Below are 17,318 nucleotides of genomic sequence, written 5' to 3'. Positions count from 1 at the left end.
ATAAGCACTGAACTTCCCATAAAATGTTCTCACAATGCACTAATGTTCATGTAACTTCCCTTACGTTTCTTAAATTTGCATGAACCCCTCGGAACATTGCTGAAGTTTTCGGAAATTGCCTGAGTTTCTCTGAACTCCTTTAAAATTTCAGCGATTTCATTTAAATTTATTGATCTGTCCTGATGTTCTCGGAGTTTCCTAAAGTTCTCTCAATTCTCTTGAAACTAATGGAACTGTCCTGAAAACCTTAAATTTTCCAGAATTTCTATGGACTTGTGCAGTATCCAAAATATTTATGATGTTTCCTGGAGTTCGCTGGACCGGGTTTTAGAATTTTAACAGAAGTTATTGAAACATTCTTCAATTTATCGAAACTTTCTCAAAAGTCTGGACTTTTCCGAAGTTTCAGAACTTCTTAAAAGTTCCTTCAGCTAGTGTGGATCCGCAATCAAAATCTGGAAGCATCTCTGAAGTTCCGGGAAAGTTGAAAAACTGGTGGAAGAAGATGGAAGAATCTTTCGAGCGAAGACTGAAGAAGCTTCCAAGGGAAGTCAAAATAAGTTTTCGAGAGAAATCGTAAAATAATTTACGATGTAAGGAAAGTTGGAAGAAAATCCAAGACATAATGTTTAAAAAGTATTTCCCGACTCCCCAGGAATTACCAGAAAGATCCATCTACTGTTTATCGATTCATGGGTAGCCAACAACGGTGAGGAAATTGAAGCATTAATCGAAAGAGTATCCATAATACATTTTTGAAAATGATTTTTTTTTTAATTTTAAAGGTTCAAAAAGTTTGAGATATTCGAAAAAATACAAGTCTTTCACAATAATTTTCTCCGAAATTCGAGAGCGGCAGGCAATAATCATTTTAATTATTTAAATAAATCGGTATAAAGCGGTATAAAACCTAAAAAATCGGTATTCTGAGGAACCTAGTTCGGAAAGCGGTATAAATACCGATAAATCGGTATATCTGGCAACGCTGCTCCGAAGCTCTTCGTATGAAGCTCCCAACCAACGAATTTCTTTCATACACACCAAATTTAAATCGCTGAAAATCAGTAAAATTTTGCTGATTTTAGACTTGATGAAATATCAGCAATCTTTCCAGCAAAATGATGCTGCTGTATCTTCCAGCAATTCAAACTTCTGTCAAAATGACAACATTTTACTGAAAATCAGTAATGGTTTCAGATTCCATTTTTACTGATTTTTTCAGCAATCCCAAATTCTGTCATTTAGCTGCAGTTTGCTGTATAGACTCAATAAATCGATATTTTTCTTATTAGGAGCATGCAGCTACTTAAGAAGATTGTTGATACTGATCACCTGGCTCTTTGTCATATATATTTTATTAGATATAACCTGATATAACCAGTGTATTTACCAACATAGTTTTAATTATTTCCTCCTCCTCCGATATAGACGGTGGTGCGTACGTACTTGCGACTGCGACGCTAACAGTTTGCCAGTTCATTACTGTGTGTCCAGCAAACCGTTTGTTAGCTGTATTTTTCGGTAAAAAATATCGTTTGCTGTCTTTCAGTAAAGCATTGCTTTGCTGATCATGATTCAGCAATCCGTTTTACTGAAATCTAAATCTCAAATTTGGTGTGTAGATTTGCAATTATTCTCATTGATTTTACCTGTAATTAATGATAGCTGGCACTGTTGAAATCCCAAAACAGAATACGCAGGAAATTGAAAGGTGATAGTTTGACAGCTCACACACGTTACTGAGCATTCAGCAAAATATTGCACATTACTGAACATACAGCAGAACAATGTTTTGCTGGAAGCTGTTCAGTAATTTGTTTTGCTGGAACTTGATTTCAAAATTGAGTGTGTAGGTTCTAAACCTCCATTCCTCACCGAATACTTCTGAAATCCAGCATTCAGCCGAAATTCGTTTGCCTTCGCAACCACTTCCGCCTTTGACATGGAACACCTCCAAACCGTGGCATTATCTTCGTCCTGATCTTTTCGTTTTCCATTGTCTTGAATCCTTTTTTAACTGTTAACTTCCTCTCTATTGACCATGACGGCACCATCGAGGAATCGTCTCTTCTAGCAAATATTGACAGTTTGCTTGTAGATTTTACCATACAAGTAAAGAGCTACAGCTTTGGTTTCTTCCCCCATACGACTACTAATGTAATGTAAACAGGGGAGGCAATGTGAATGTTTCTCCATCACTCCAACAACCAACAACCAAACAGTGGGAGAACAAAAGTGACGACAAAATCACAATGTTTACATCGCATTGGATCGCGTCGATACGCTTCTTCTAAGGGCGGGATGTGCTGCTAAATCGGCCTACTGAAAATCCATCAATGAGATGTAAATATGTGAGGCTCAATGAATTTCTCATAAATTTCGTTCTCCCGCTTTTAAAACGGTTGAAGAAGTGTGACGTCAAACTTCGTCATCCATTTAATTAGCCAGAGAACGAAAGAGATGATAAATTTACTGGGCCTCACCTGTTAACGATAATTTATTTTCCATATGTGAATTTGGTTCCAAACATAAACAAACCATCGTTGCTTAAGGCTTTGTTGTCGTTTGGAACCAGTTATGCGAGGTAGGCGACGCGTCGTCACTTTTGTTCTCGTGATTGTTCGTATTTGACAGTCACCTTCCCCCTCCACCCAGGCTCATTCACGGCGTCCTCAAATACCATAATCTATCATGAGATAGCTAGAGATGTGACCCGATATTATAAGGATGTGATCGATAAAAAACGATATTTTTAATTTTGGAGATTACCGTATCCCAAGTAACAATCTAAATGGTTGGAAGATTTATTCTTATTTTATCATTGTTTTATCATAGCATCCCTTCCAGCCTGTGGTTGTATTACGGTTTTGTGTGCTTGTCATAAAATCAGGCCGTCAAGTCGTCTATAAAACTGTTTTATGACTACTAAATTAAAACTCAGACTTCATAGTTTTAACGGTAGCTGTAAGGTGGTTCTGCATCACTACTTATAACTGAAGAATAAAACCAAAACAAAACATACAATTATGTTTTATGGTACACTTTTTATGACCGATATAAAACTTGAAGCAGTCTTAGACCTTCATTAAAGCTTCATTACAACTATCATCTTTATCAGAGGCCTAAGATTCACAGATAAGAAATATACTGCTACAACAAAAAATACTCTGAAATTTTTTGTCATTATAAAAAACAAATCTATTCAGATATATGAAATGAAAACCCCTTCAGTGCTTCTGAACACGATGAAGATGAGACGATCGACAATATGAAACACCTGGAGGAACTACAGTTATACGATCCCTACATAAGGCACAGTGCGGTGAAGGAGCTCTTGAAAATATTGAACAAGCGGCTTTCCGATACACTTCCGAAAGATCCACGAACCCTTCTTAAAGCAACGACGACAGTTTCACTAAATCCGTTTGGAGATGGCCAGTATTGACATCACGGCTTTAAACCTTGTATTGAAAAAGCTTTTAGTGGATCCAATAAGCATTTCTTACAGCTTGATTACAAGCGAAAATAGGAGGATCGCTTGGAATGTTGACTTTTTGACAGGTGGTCATGGTTTTTGTTTTGTTTTGATTCGCTGTACCGAATAAAACCAGCAAGCTAGTTATATAGCTTAAATATAACTTAACGCTCTCAATTTGGACTACGAAATGCTAAGATACAACCATTAGGTTTATGTTATGCTATAGAATTCCAATCTAGGAGAATATGTTATATTGAGGTATTTTTAAGGATTAGCAAGTTATAACAAAAAAAAATGTCACCGTATGAACAAATTTCACACAGTATGAATAATTACGCTTTAATTGATAGGCAATAAAACACTTTCATACATCTATGTATAATTAAATAATATGTAACTGGTTATTGCTCAACAGTAGTAACAGTTTTGTACTAAATAGATAATCTTTGAATGACTCTTTAATGCATGGTGCTAATGCAGACAAATTAAAAATATCCCTATATTTTAGTATTCATATGGCGCACTAAATTTATGCTCCTATGTGGTATAATAATCACCATAAATATTGCACGGCATGCTGTGAAGCATATACAGATTGGTTTAAAATTATAATAAAGTCGTCTTATTTTCAATGTACAATAATATCAGCCATTATTACCAACTGACAAGGATCATGATTTCACATCAAACATCGAAAGAATAAAACCACAATAAAATATTTCTCAATATTAACTATCATCCAAAAACCCCAACTTAAAACCTTCAAAGTTGTCAAAATGTTTTGCGTATCATGTTTTATCAACTTCTTCAGGAGCGATTTATGCGGTTGTAATATAGTTCTATGGTAGTCATTAGAAGGCTGTTAAAACTTTCTGACCTGGAGGAGGTTTTATGTTTTCATTTTTAACAATCACGTCTAGAGTGTGATAAAACTGACATAAATCCTCTGCTCCTAAAGTAGTTCGCATATCAAGTTTTAATGACTGCATTAAAACTGGGCCAATTGGCCATGACATGGCTGTATTGCGGTTCTCAGGAGATTGTTGAAGCAATGTGGTCGTCAGTGAAGGTTTTATAATTTGGTTATATCAACTGCTATAAAACTTAAATAAAACAAAAATTGTTGCTTGGGATGCGTGATAATGTTTGCATCATCGTACAAATAAGGTTCCCGTTTCACCTGTGCATACAATACCTTGGTTTTCTTTGCATGCACGTAACCACGTAGTAGGCTGTGTATAAAAGAAAATGATTTACTAAAGCTGGGTTTAGACAGGGCAAGTCAATTGACTAACTCAGTTGAATTCAATTGGCTTAAAAAGTTGAGCCTGGTTCAACTTTTTTCAATTCAAGTGAGTTGATCAAGTCAGTTGAATGGCATGGTTTACACGTTCAATTTGCGTTCAAGTCAGTTGAATTCAACTGACTTGATCAATTGACTTGCCCTGTCTAAACCCAGCTTTAGTTTGACAGTTGCACCATGACAAAGTGGCAGCGTATGCGTGATTTGTCCCACGCGCAAATGTCGCAAAAAAACATTTCAATCGCCGTGGGAGTGTCCCGGGGGACCGTCAAAAGGGTTTTAGACCGAGAAAAGACAGGACAACTATCCACAAAGGTGGCCACAGGTCGTCCGAGGTCAGCTCAGGATCCAAGGGTTATCGCTGCTATCAAAAGGAATATTCTGGTGAATCCAGTGCGTTCAATAAGGAAAATGACAAAGGAACACGGGATCAGTGACTTTACGGCACGGAAGATCGTAAAGGAAGATTGTGAGGCGAGGTCGAGGGCATGGAAAAAAAACTTACATGATTACCAACCGCATCCGGGAGCTACGAGTCTAACGATGCAAGAAAATCTTGAACTTTCTTAAGTGAAAAAATCCGGTAATCCTGTTCACCGACGAGAGCATGTTAACCGTCGATCCCGTATCAAATTCCAGAACCGACCGGTATATTAGTTCTCTTCCGGTAAATGACGTGACCGACAAGCACAAGAACGTGTATCTGACCAAGCATCCTGCTAGCGTTATGGTGTTTGGATTGGTGGCTTCCGATGGCAAAAAAATGGACCCGGTGTTCATTCCAGAAGGCGACAAGGTCAACACGGAGGTCTTACATCGGGATTTTAAGTAAGTATGTTCTTCCGTGGATCAAAGAACAGTACGGTCCGAAGCCAAATGTTGTATTTCAACAAGATGGAGCTCCGTGCCACACCTCGAACCGCACTCAGAAGTGGTTGCAGGAACATCTTCCGTTCTGGGCGAAGGATATGTGGCCGCCATCCAGCCTCGATCTTAATCCCCTGGATTACTCAATATGGCGCGTCATGAAGGCCAAGGCCTGTTCTAAACGCAACCCGAGTATAGCAAGCCTCAGGCAAACATTGACCCGTACCTGGAGAGAAATGGATCCAGACTACATTATTAGAACCTCATATAGTTCTTTTAATTGATCAATTATCTATTATCTCAACTCTTTCCGTTTTTGAATTGTAGGCGCACCAAATTTGAAGGATTTTTTTTTCAAAGAGAAAGTTGATTAAGAGAATCAATCAAAATCACTTGCACCCCTGCTTCCAAGTTTTTGTTTTTTTTTTCCTTGATTTGTTTTATGTTGATTTTGTTTTCCGTGCTGAGCACCAATGCTACCGACGCCAGGGAGGCAGCTCCCACACCTGGACCCTACCTATCGACCCATCAACTCATGAACCGGGGACCAACGGCTTTACTTTCCTATGCCTCAGAACATCCCGGCGGCGCCGACTGGGATTGAACCCAGGCCTGCTGGGGTGAGAGGTAATCACACTTACCACTGCACCACCGCCTCCGCTCCCTGCTTCCAAGTTTGGTTACAAGATTACAACTCTGGAGAGCATTTTGTGTGGTCGTTGGGGGCTTGTGGTTCTGAATGTGGACAAACAAGCACAGATAAATTCTATTCCATCTCTTTACTGATGTAAGCTTGATGGCCCTGAAAAGGGCCATTTTATTGAAGAGGACATCCATGGCCACTTACGCTTGGCGTGTTTAGTGTAGGTGACAGCATCACGGACCTCATATTCCAGGAACACCTTCAGCACACCTCGTAGATCAGACCGGAGATACGTTGGACACCACCACGGTGAGCCAGACGACCGATGGCGGTTATCTCGAAGAACTTTGCGTCTCCTTTACCAGACCTTTTCCTCATTTGCCACGACCAGTCAATTTTTGCTTGTTAGCTGTGAAGGAGTGGACTAGCCACCACCTTCCTACTGCTGCTATTGTTGTTCACCACGCCGTCCGAAGCGAAAATGAGCTAATGCCATACAGTAGCGCTCTTTAATATCTTTCCAGGTTAAAGCAGAATGATGTGCAACCAAGTGGTATAAAGACTCCTCCCATTATGAGAAGTTTGCTATCAAGTAGCGACACTGGCTCTTTTCCTTTTGCGTACACGGCGAATGAAAACGACCCAAATTTGAGTTTAGTTCACTCATAATCGCCAAAAGTGCAGGAACTCAGCTATGAGTAAATTTGTCTCATGGCTTCCTGTGGAAAACCTAAAAAATCTGCCAGAAAATGAGGAAATTGACGAAAATTTTATTCAGTCTCGGAGTAGGACTGAGTGAATCCAATCTTTGCTTCTCAAATTCGGGAATTTTTCCCTGGTAAATCCTGGAAAAACCTGGGAAAACATGAGGCAAATTTACTCATCGCTGAGTTCCTGCACTTTATTTCTTATTTCTGAGATAACTTAACTCAACTTTGGGTCGTTCTCATTCGCCGTGATATCCTTGAAAGATATCGGCGCCGGTGGTTAGCGTGATTACCTCTCACCCCAGCAGGCCTGGGTCCAATCTCAGTCGGCGCCACCGGCATATTCTAAGGCATAACATCTCTGATCACGCCTTCCTTCAGAAGGGAAGTAAAGCCGTTGGTCCCCGGTTGAGTTGAGGGGTCGATTGGTAGGGACCAGATGTGAGAGCTGCCTCCCTGGCGTCGGTAGCATTGGAGCTCAGTACGGAAAACAAATCTCGCGTCACTTTTCAATAGGTCTTATCTACATTGATCGATTCTCTTCATCGACACTCTCTTTCGTAAATAACTCGGCCTCACAAATGTTTCCTGATTCAAAGTTGATCAAGGTTGATCCAAATAATTTGTACCCCTGCTTCCAGTTTGATTACATGAGCATCTTCTGTGGTCGTTGGTTCTGAATATGGACAAACAAGCAGATGAATTTTATTCCTACTCTATACTGTAATAAGCTTGGTGGCCCTGAAAAGAGCCATTTTGTTGCCAAAGTTGGTGATGATTTAACCTCCGAAACCAAACAGAGTGCGTCTCCGTCACTTCAAAACGTAGATGACATCCATGGCCGCTTACGCTTGGCGTGTTTAGTATAGGTGACAGCATCACGGATCTCATTTTTCAGGAACACCTTCAGCACACCTCGCAAATCAAACCGGAGATACGTCAGACACCGCCACGACGAGCCAGATGGCGTTTGGTTCTAAATATGGCGATGAGTTTGCAAAATATTACGCAATTCCATCCTCCCTATTCGCACGCGCCCGAGGATCGGAGGTGAATGCCACTTCGACTTGTTTCGTCTACTTACTACTCTCTGACGACTGTGCTGGGGAAGCAGCATATGCATGTAGGTAATTGGTGGATTTGTTAGTTAATTCGACGCTTTTGGACAATGCTGAACATTTACCAGTTTTTCAATAGTTTTTTGTTGAAAACCAACGTTCAGAAGCATTGAAGCCATATTTCTGATCGATTGGTGATAGAGTTATTGAAATTGGACCAGGGGCAGCTGAGTTATTAACGTTCAAAATCTTTCTTAATTTGTTACACGTTCCATTTTCGGTTTTCACAAAGTGTACCCCCATATAGAAATCAAAGACGTAGTCCTACGTCAAAAAGGCTAACAAAGAGATGGATAAAGGACTTCATTCCGAATTTAAATGCAAGGTTGCAGAACATATCGTTACCAAGGGGCACAATTTGACAAAGGATAGCATTAATATCCTGCGGAGTATATCTTCGCATTGGAAACTAGCTACATGCATCCTAAAACCACACATCTATCTGTTGGAGACTAGATTTAGGTACCTTGTTAGGTAAATTGTGACATGGTAGTGGATACCTGCTGATTTTTAGTACATTCTTCAGTGGTGTTGAGTACTTGGCACTGATGAAGTCTGCAAGTAGTAGACGAAATACGCGTATCTGTCGAAATATAAGCAATTTTAACGGAATTTAAAGGAAATAAACCAACCCACTCAAAGCTCTTCATAAAAAATTAGATGTTTCTATGAAAGATGACTTATTTATTTATTCCCCCTTTCCAAAAACACCGTTGAATTTGATAAAGAGCCACACATTGTTGAAATATTATTGAAAATCGAACACTGCTGCTTGATTTAAATTCGTCCTACGAGTTTCAATTCCGTCCAAACGCATTGCAACACCATTGGATTTTCTTCGTCCTACGGATGGAGGTAGAAAAAGAGTGTTCGCTAGGAGCACTTCTTTTGTTTTGAGAACAATGAGTGTAAATATTCACATAATATGCTCTAATAGGCTTTGTGATGTAGCTTGTGAACTAACGCATCGGTAAAAACGTGGCTATACAAACATGGCCTTGACATAACTCGTATAAAGTCGCGACTCATGTCCAACCCTTTGAACCATGGTTTGTTCGACACCTGTGGGAGAATAGAATGTCACCATCTCCCCAAATCACCATCATTCCATTTTTGTTGCCAACTGATGAGGACTTGCTGACGAGCAATGGAGAAAAATTCGTTGAAGGTAATTTGTCGCTCAAAAATATCGCCTTCCTTAGCGCCCACCTTAGCCAGCGAGTGCGCTTTCTCATAACCCGGAATTGAGCAATGAGATGTGACCCAAGCTAAGGTGATAGTAAAGGGCGAACACGAAATTATTGCGACACATTCAACAGGGCATAACTTTTTTACCATTGGGTAAAAATCAACCAAATTTTGCACACTTTCTCATTGATGTGTATTGTGTACATGCTGTCAAACTCGAAGTCGTGTTTTTCGATTCAACGAAAATGGAGGTGAACCAACGCGAGTTGAGAGAACAAATTCTTTCCAAACACCTGGAATTTCCTGACCTGTCGCACCGGCAGTTGGGAAAAATGTTGAACATTCACCATTCAACCGTCTCCAGAGGAGCGGTTGAAGTTGGACCACGGCAAAGGAGCTGGAAGAAAACCGGGACCGGAGAACAAAAAGACGGAGGGAAAGGTGAATCGGATGATTAAAGCAAATCCCAACGTCTCAAGCCGTGATTTGGCTAAAAAGATCGGCATGTCGCAGAGCTACGTCCAGAATGCAAAGAAGAGAGCTGGACTACATACATACAAGGTACAGAACTTCCCAAACCGCGATGAGCGGCAACAATCGACGGCTAAAACTCGGACACGGAAGCTCTACGAGAAGATGCTGACAAAATATGGCTGCTGTGTGATGGACGACGAAACGTATATAAAAGCCGATTTCAAGCAAATTCCGGGGTTGGAGTTTTTCACCGGCAAGAGCAAGTTCGATGTGGACGACAAATATAAGAAGAAGAAAATGTCGAAGTTTGCCTCCAAATATCTCATTTGGCAGGCCATCTGCTCTTGCGGACTAAGGAGTGAGCCTTTCGTGACAAAGGGCACAGTAAATGGCGAGATCTACAAATCTGAGTGCCTCGAGAAGCACCTTTTGCCGTTCTTGCAGCAGCACGACGAAGCTCCGCTATTTTGGCCAGATTTGGCATCATGCCACTATTCTAAAAGTGTCCTGGAGTGGTATGAGACCAATTCTGTCCATTTTGTTCCAAAGGACATGAATCCGCCAAACTGTCCGGAGCTGCGCCCGGTGGAGCAGTACTGGGCAATAATGAAGCGGGAACTTCGGAAGAGCAAGAAGACAGTCAAAGACGAGAAGGACATGTTAAGGAAATGGAAAAAAAACTGAGAAACTGGTACCGGATGACACTGTAAAGACTTTGATGGAGGGCATCAAGCGAAAATGCGTCCAATTTTACACTCAAGGCTCCATCGATTAACCTTTCTTTTGATTTTTGAAGTAAATATATGTATAAAACTACCCTTAAAATTTTGGTTTGATTCTAAACATTATAAGAAAATTGGCATGACATTTTCGGTGTCGCAATAATTTCGTGTTCGCCCTTTATAGGGAGCAGTTATATAAAGCACTCAGTTTATATCGTATTTCAGGCGAAATACGAGGAGTGCTTCATCGGCCTCATTGAACGAATAGCCTCCAATGAGCTAAGACTATCCGAAAAAATGAAATAATGGTCAGAAGGTAGTGAGGCAATTCGCTCTACTGCGTAGAATATGGCTGCTTATTCCGCAACATAAAGGGTGATACGGTCAAAATTTGGTCAATATCAACTTGACGTATTTCTTTCAATTTTGCATTTAAAAAACCTGAACACCCCTCATTTTGAAGGTGTGTGTGTGTAGAATGTTGCTCCTATTTTAATTTTGGAATTCACTCTTCAGTTGTCAAAATGCCGTCCAAGCAAGAAGAGCAGCGTATCAAAATTTTGCTCGCGCATCGCGAAAATCCGAGCTACTCGCACGCAAAGTTGGCAAAATCGCTAAAAGTTGCCAAATCAACCGTTACAAATGTAATTAAAGTGTTTGGGGAACGTTTGTCGACAGCCAGGAAGTCTGGATCGGGGGGAAATCGAAAACCAGAAGCCGCTGAGACGACAAAGAGAGTTGCCGGTAGTTTCAAGCGAAACCCTAACCTCTCTCTCCGAGATGCCGCAAATAAGCTGGGTGTATCGTCTACAACCGTGCATCGAGCCAAAAAACGAGCCGGACTATCGACTTACAAGAAGGTAGTGACTCCAAATCGCGATGATAAACAAAATACGACGGCCAAAGCGCGATCCCGGAGGCTGTACACGACGATGCTGACGAAGTTTGACTGCGTGGTAATGGACGACGAAATCTACGTCAAAGCCGACTACAAGCAGCTTCCGGGACAGGAGTTTTATACGGCAAAAGGAAGGGGAAAGGTAGCAGATGTTTTCAAGCACATGAAACTGTCAAAGTTCGCAAAGAAATATCTGTACCTGTGGCTTGAAAAGCAGCATTTTCATAGCTTCCGGGACTGTCAACCAAGAAATTTACGTGAAAGAGTGTTTGAATAAACGTCTGCTGCCTTTCCTGAAGAAACACGGTTGTTCCGTACTGTTTTGGCCGGATTTGGCATCTTGCCATTACGGTAAAAAGGCCATGGAGTGGTACGCCGCCAACAACGTGCAGGTGATTCCCAAGGACAAGAACCCTCCCAACACGCCAGAGCTCCGCCCAATTGAGAAATACTGGGCTATTGTCAAGCGGAACCTAAAGAAGACCAAAAAAACTGCTAAGGGCGAGCAGCAGTTCAAGGCAAACTGGCTTTCTGCGGCGAAGAAGGTGGACAAGGTGGCTGTACAAAATCTGATGGCAGGGGTCAAGCGTAAGGCCCGGCAATTCGGATTTGGAAAAGCGGAAGCCTAACTGAATATTTTTCCTGAATTTTATACTAATTGAACTTGAAAAAGAAATTTAATTTGATTTTTTAAATAAACGATTTCACCGATTTACACGCGTTTTCCCTTGACCAAATTTTGACCGTATCACCCTTTATACGGAACAGGGTTTTTGCATAGGATGTCATGTACTCATAGTTGAAACTCATGAATCTTGTTTGAGGATTTCGGTCGAGCAGCTTCTCAAAGTTTTCTATAATTACCAAAATCACAACGAATGAGAAACCGGAAAGACAGCTCAGCGAAACGATCTGTCAGTGAGAGAACACCCGAGAGCGAGACGGCTAATACATAGGTGCCACAGTCGGAAGAAGTGTTAGTTTGTTTACTTAAATGAACCATGCCCATTTTGTTATGGCATGTTTGCTATAAGAAATGCGCCTCGTGTTTATTAGCGAATTTCACATCAAAGATTGATTAATTGAGTAGGAAATCAGTTTGGTACAGCATTTGTGACCAGCATACACCTTCCGGTAATATGAAACAGGTCAAAAACTGTTCAAATCCGCAGATAAAAATTTTTGTTTTGAATTTCTGTATAGCAAAATAGTGAACTTTTCGTGAACATTAACGGCAAAGAACTCACCAACACTGGGAGACTGTGAGTTCCTGCCCACCTGTCATTTACCATCGTGACCCGAGAGTGCTTCGAGGCTCATCGTATGAGTCGAGTGCATACAGCCTAGCGCAATACGAAGGCAACGGTATTGGATCCGTTGCAGCTTAAGGATGTGTATTTTTTGCTACGGATTGGAAGCAAAAGCTGTCGTACTCTAAAACCGAAAGGAACACTAATTCACTTTCAATCGTCGAAAAATTCATTCTACTCAAACGCTCATCAATCAATTTAGCTTAAATTGATACAAATCAAGTACATGGGCTTAAGTGTAACAATTGACCCACATTTTGAATTAAGACTCATGGGCTTTGGGCGGGGTTGAACATCAACCCCCACCCCTCCACTGCACCTGTGCTTCTCTACATTTTATTATTCCACAAAAGGCTCCAACGATCGATGAAAACTTAAAAACCATCATCTCGGTGGAACCAGCTGGCGCATCCACCACTTTCCGTCTGGCTGGATCTCAACTTCCGCCGTAGAAAGATGCTCGCTCCCAGGCAGCAGGTGATTCGCTGCCAACCAACAACCGGGTGATGGATGAATCCCTACGATGCTTGCATCTTCCTTTCATCTTTCCCATTTTTTTTACCCCATCATTGCTAACACTTCCTTTGCCAACGGGCTGACGAAAATGTATGACAAAGTAAGTAATGTTCCTTAAACGACGTTTAATGCTGCTGTTTCTTTTTTCATTCTTCAAACGCCGTTGTCATGATCGGTCGGTCGAACGCGCTTCAGATTATTCCACACAATTTGAGCGGAAATCTTTTTTTTTTTACGATCCATGAAGAAGTTTTATAAAATGAAAAAATGGCCTCTATTTTGCGTCTGCTGCCTGGTCGGTGAGCACGTGCTGAACAATCTGTTCGACTTCCTGTCCAGGGGGGATTTTTTTATATTTCCAGAGTTGCTTTTACTCTTGCACTGTACAATGTGTTCGCTTAGCTTGGATCAATCCTGGTTGCCGTTGTCACTGTGGTGAAGGATATGGAAGAAGGACGAGCAAAACAGGTTCTGTTTACATTCAACCACGATGAGACAGAAACTTCCGCAATGGCTTCACAAAGGAATGCTAATCGGAATCCTTAGAAAAACAAAAACGGATTTGGTTCGACTTTCGAGAGGAAGGGGTCCAGTTGTATTTAGCACTCAGCGTGTGGCTTTCACTTGAGTTTTAGTTAGTGTCGGGATTTCAAGGGATATTCAATTAATGTTTTTTTTTTTTAGCAGAAATCTGTCATTGTTGATAGATGAAAGATCTTCTTGTTTGTGAATGAGAAGGATCTTTTCTTGGGATATTTATGAAAAATAAATAGCTTTGGCGTTCAGCCTTTGATAAATAATAGAGGTTTTTTAAGCTTCTTTAGTGATCCTAGGGATTTGGTAAGGTCATTCACGGAAAAAAAAACCCCGTTCCGGAATTCGTCAACCTCAAGTCACGCATTTTATTATTATTATTATTATTATTATTATTATTATTATTATTATTATTATTATTATTATTATTATTTGATTTAATTCATCTGACACTTTTTTGTCTTAATGAATAACATAATGTAGGGTTCAGACAAATGTACATAAATAAAATTACACAAATTTAGTCAAGTATTACGAAAATGGTCAGTAAACCGTCGTTGTAGCGTGGACACCGGTACGTTGAAGTCGAATAAATGAAAAACTTCATCAAAGGTAGCTGACATAAATCTAACCGGATCATGCTGTCCATATAGGGTATTGCGGGGCTCAAACTGTAGGAAATTTCGTCGTCGTAGTAAACGTTCGGGGGCGTAGATATTCATTCTTGCTAGTAAGGATGGTGAATCAATGTCATTCCTGAGGATTTTAACGACGAACATCGCTTGAGCAACTTGACGTCTATTTTTCAGCGTTTCTATTCCGAGTAGTTGACAACGATCCTGGTATGGTGTCAGATGCTGAGGATGACGCCATGGAAGGTTCCTGAAAGCATAACGTACAAACTTCCTCTGTACAGATTCGATTCGTGTAATCCAACTATCGTGATAAGGACACCAAACGATTGCTCCAAATTCCAGAATTGACCGTACTAGAGCACAGTACAATGACCTCAAACAGATAACATCACGAAATCCACTAGCAATTTTCATAATGAATCCAAGCTGCCTGTTTGCTATAGAGATGATGTCATCATAGTGGAACCGGAAAGTGAGTTCTTGATCGAGACTAACTCCCAAGTCTCGAATACGTTGTACCCGCGCTAGAGGTTGCCCGGATAACGAATATGGATATACGATTGGCTTGAACTTTCTGCTGAACGTGATTACCTGACATTTCTCGATGCTGAGAGTCATACAGTTCCTTGTGCACCAGTTTTCGAAGGAATTCAAGATATTCTGCAGTTCGAGACAGTCTTCAAAGCTGTTTACAATGACGTAGACTTTAGCATCATCAGCATAGAAAAGTCGCACTCCCGGTGGCAGAATCAGTGACACATCGTTGATAAACAAGGAGAACAACAGTGGTCCCAGGTTGCTCCCTTGTGGTACGCCAGATTGATTAACGAACATCTCCGATTGACTTGAACCGATTTTTACACACAAGGATCTGTTGGTTAGGTACGACCTGAACCAATCCACTGAAGCAGACGTTACACCAATCTTCTCCAGCTTCTTCAGAAGGATGTTATGATCAACCCGATCGAAAGCAGCCTTCAGGTCCATGTAGACAGCGTCCACCTGCTTCCCAGAATCGCCTACTTGAATGCACAGAGAGGTAAATTCAGCAAGGTTTGTAGCAACCGACCTTTTTGGATAGAATCCATGCTGATCAACCGAAATGTAATGTTTAGAGCGGGCAAAAAGAACGTCGTTCACGATGATTTCAAATACCTTTGAACATGCACACAAGGAGGTTATGCTACGGTAATTGCTGACATCTCGTTTATCCCCCTTTTTGAAAACTGGAAACAAGAATGATGATTTCCAATTCGAGGGAAACACTCCTTGTTGAAACGAAAAGTTGAAGAGTTTCATCAAAGGTTGGCATAGCGCAGAAGTACATCTTTTCAGCATCGCTGAAGGAATTCCGTCAGGTCCAACAGATAGCGAGAATTTCAGTTTACTTATTGCCCTCGCAACCTCATTTTCATCGATGTAGAAATTGTCGAAGTCCAAGACGTCCTGTGGAGTATCTCGAACTGCCTCTTCAACTTGAGCAGGTTGCGCAGCGAAACACTTTGAATTGGGATGCAAAGAGTTCACATTTTTCAGCAGTTGAGTCAGCAGAGAGATTTCCTAGACTTTCTTCGTTACGTTTAGATTTGACAAACGACCAAAATTGCTTCGGGTTGGTACGTAGGTTGCGCTGCATCCGAATTATGTACCGAGCGTACAAGAAACGGTTGTGGTTCCTGTATGCTCGGCTTGCACGATTGAACTGTAGTTTTAAGTGCAACGAACGACTGCTGCAATATTTTCGAAGGGCCGATGAACGGTGGCGTTTAAGCATTCGCAAGCGATTGGTTGACCAGGGTGGTTTCTGTGCAGCTCCAGCAAGAGGTACATGTTCAGCGATAATACTGCTTACAGCGTTCGTGAAAAAATCCACAGCATCATCCAAGTTCTGGAATGAATTAAGGTAACTCCAATCGATAGCAAGAAGAGCTTGATTCATCACAGCAAAATCAGCCTTTCGGAAATTGAAACTGGTGTTATCATGCACCGCTTCGTATGAAACTGGGCCCGTATGGGATAATGCAACCTCTATGGCTGGATGATGAATATCAATAGAAGTCAGTGGTTCGATGGCTTCTGAAACCGTACAATTAGGCAAAGCGATGTCATTTGCAAGTATTAGATCAAGGAGGCGGCCTTTTGAATTTGCAATCTGGTTGAGCTGTAATCGCCAAACTGAAGAGCCATGTCGTTAGCTCCTAGACCAGCGGCGACCGCACCAATTAAGTCTATGTGCAGTTGAATATCGTTGAGATCGTTTTTCCGATCGGGTGGAATATAAATAACTCCGACGCTGATGATGCCACCATTCATATCAATTCTCACCCAAATTTGCTCTAGCGATTCAGAACATGCAAATTTTTCGTTTAAGAAAGTACACCATGATTAAAAATCGTGGAATCTGCAACATAAACGTAACGCCTGCGTTATGCTGCACCGGGTATCAGTAATGGCAACAAAAGTCGTAGAAACGTGAACTCTGTTCTGATCTGGTTCTGGTTAACATGATTGAAGTTCACGAGCTGTTCTCGAAAATGGGAAAAAAATGTCAACAAAAATCAGCGTGAAGCTGAGAAGGTTTACAAGATATAACCGACAGCAGCAAAAGTGTAATAGAACAGGACACCACAAAGTCCAATTCCCCTTCGAAACAGGCCACATTTCAGAAGATGAAACTGGAAAACCTTCCGCAGGCGGAAAAGACCCGCATCAGGCTCGTAAATGCGCGATGATTTTACTGCAGTTTTCGAACCCTGGATTACACGAAGCAAATCTAATGATGAAATTGACCACCAAATGTGCCTACCAGAATGCTGCGCAAGAATTTTCGGCGCCTGTTCTGCCACACGGGAAAAAATCCGTTCCGAAATTCGTCAACCTCACGAATTTCGGAACAAGTCAATTTTTCGTTTAAGAAAGTACACT

Source organism: Ochlerotatus camptorhynchus, unplaced genomic scaffold (assembly GCF_037179485.1).
Source record: "Ochlerotatus camptorhynchus isolate MF236.1 unplaced genomic scaffold, CSIRO-AGI_Acam_v1.1 ptg000217l, whole genome shotgun sequence".
NCBI lineage: Eukaryota > Metazoa > Arthropoda > Insecta > Diptera > Culicidae > Ochlerotatus > Ochlerotatus camptorhynchus.
Note: the sequence above shows the minus strand (reverse complement) of the source record.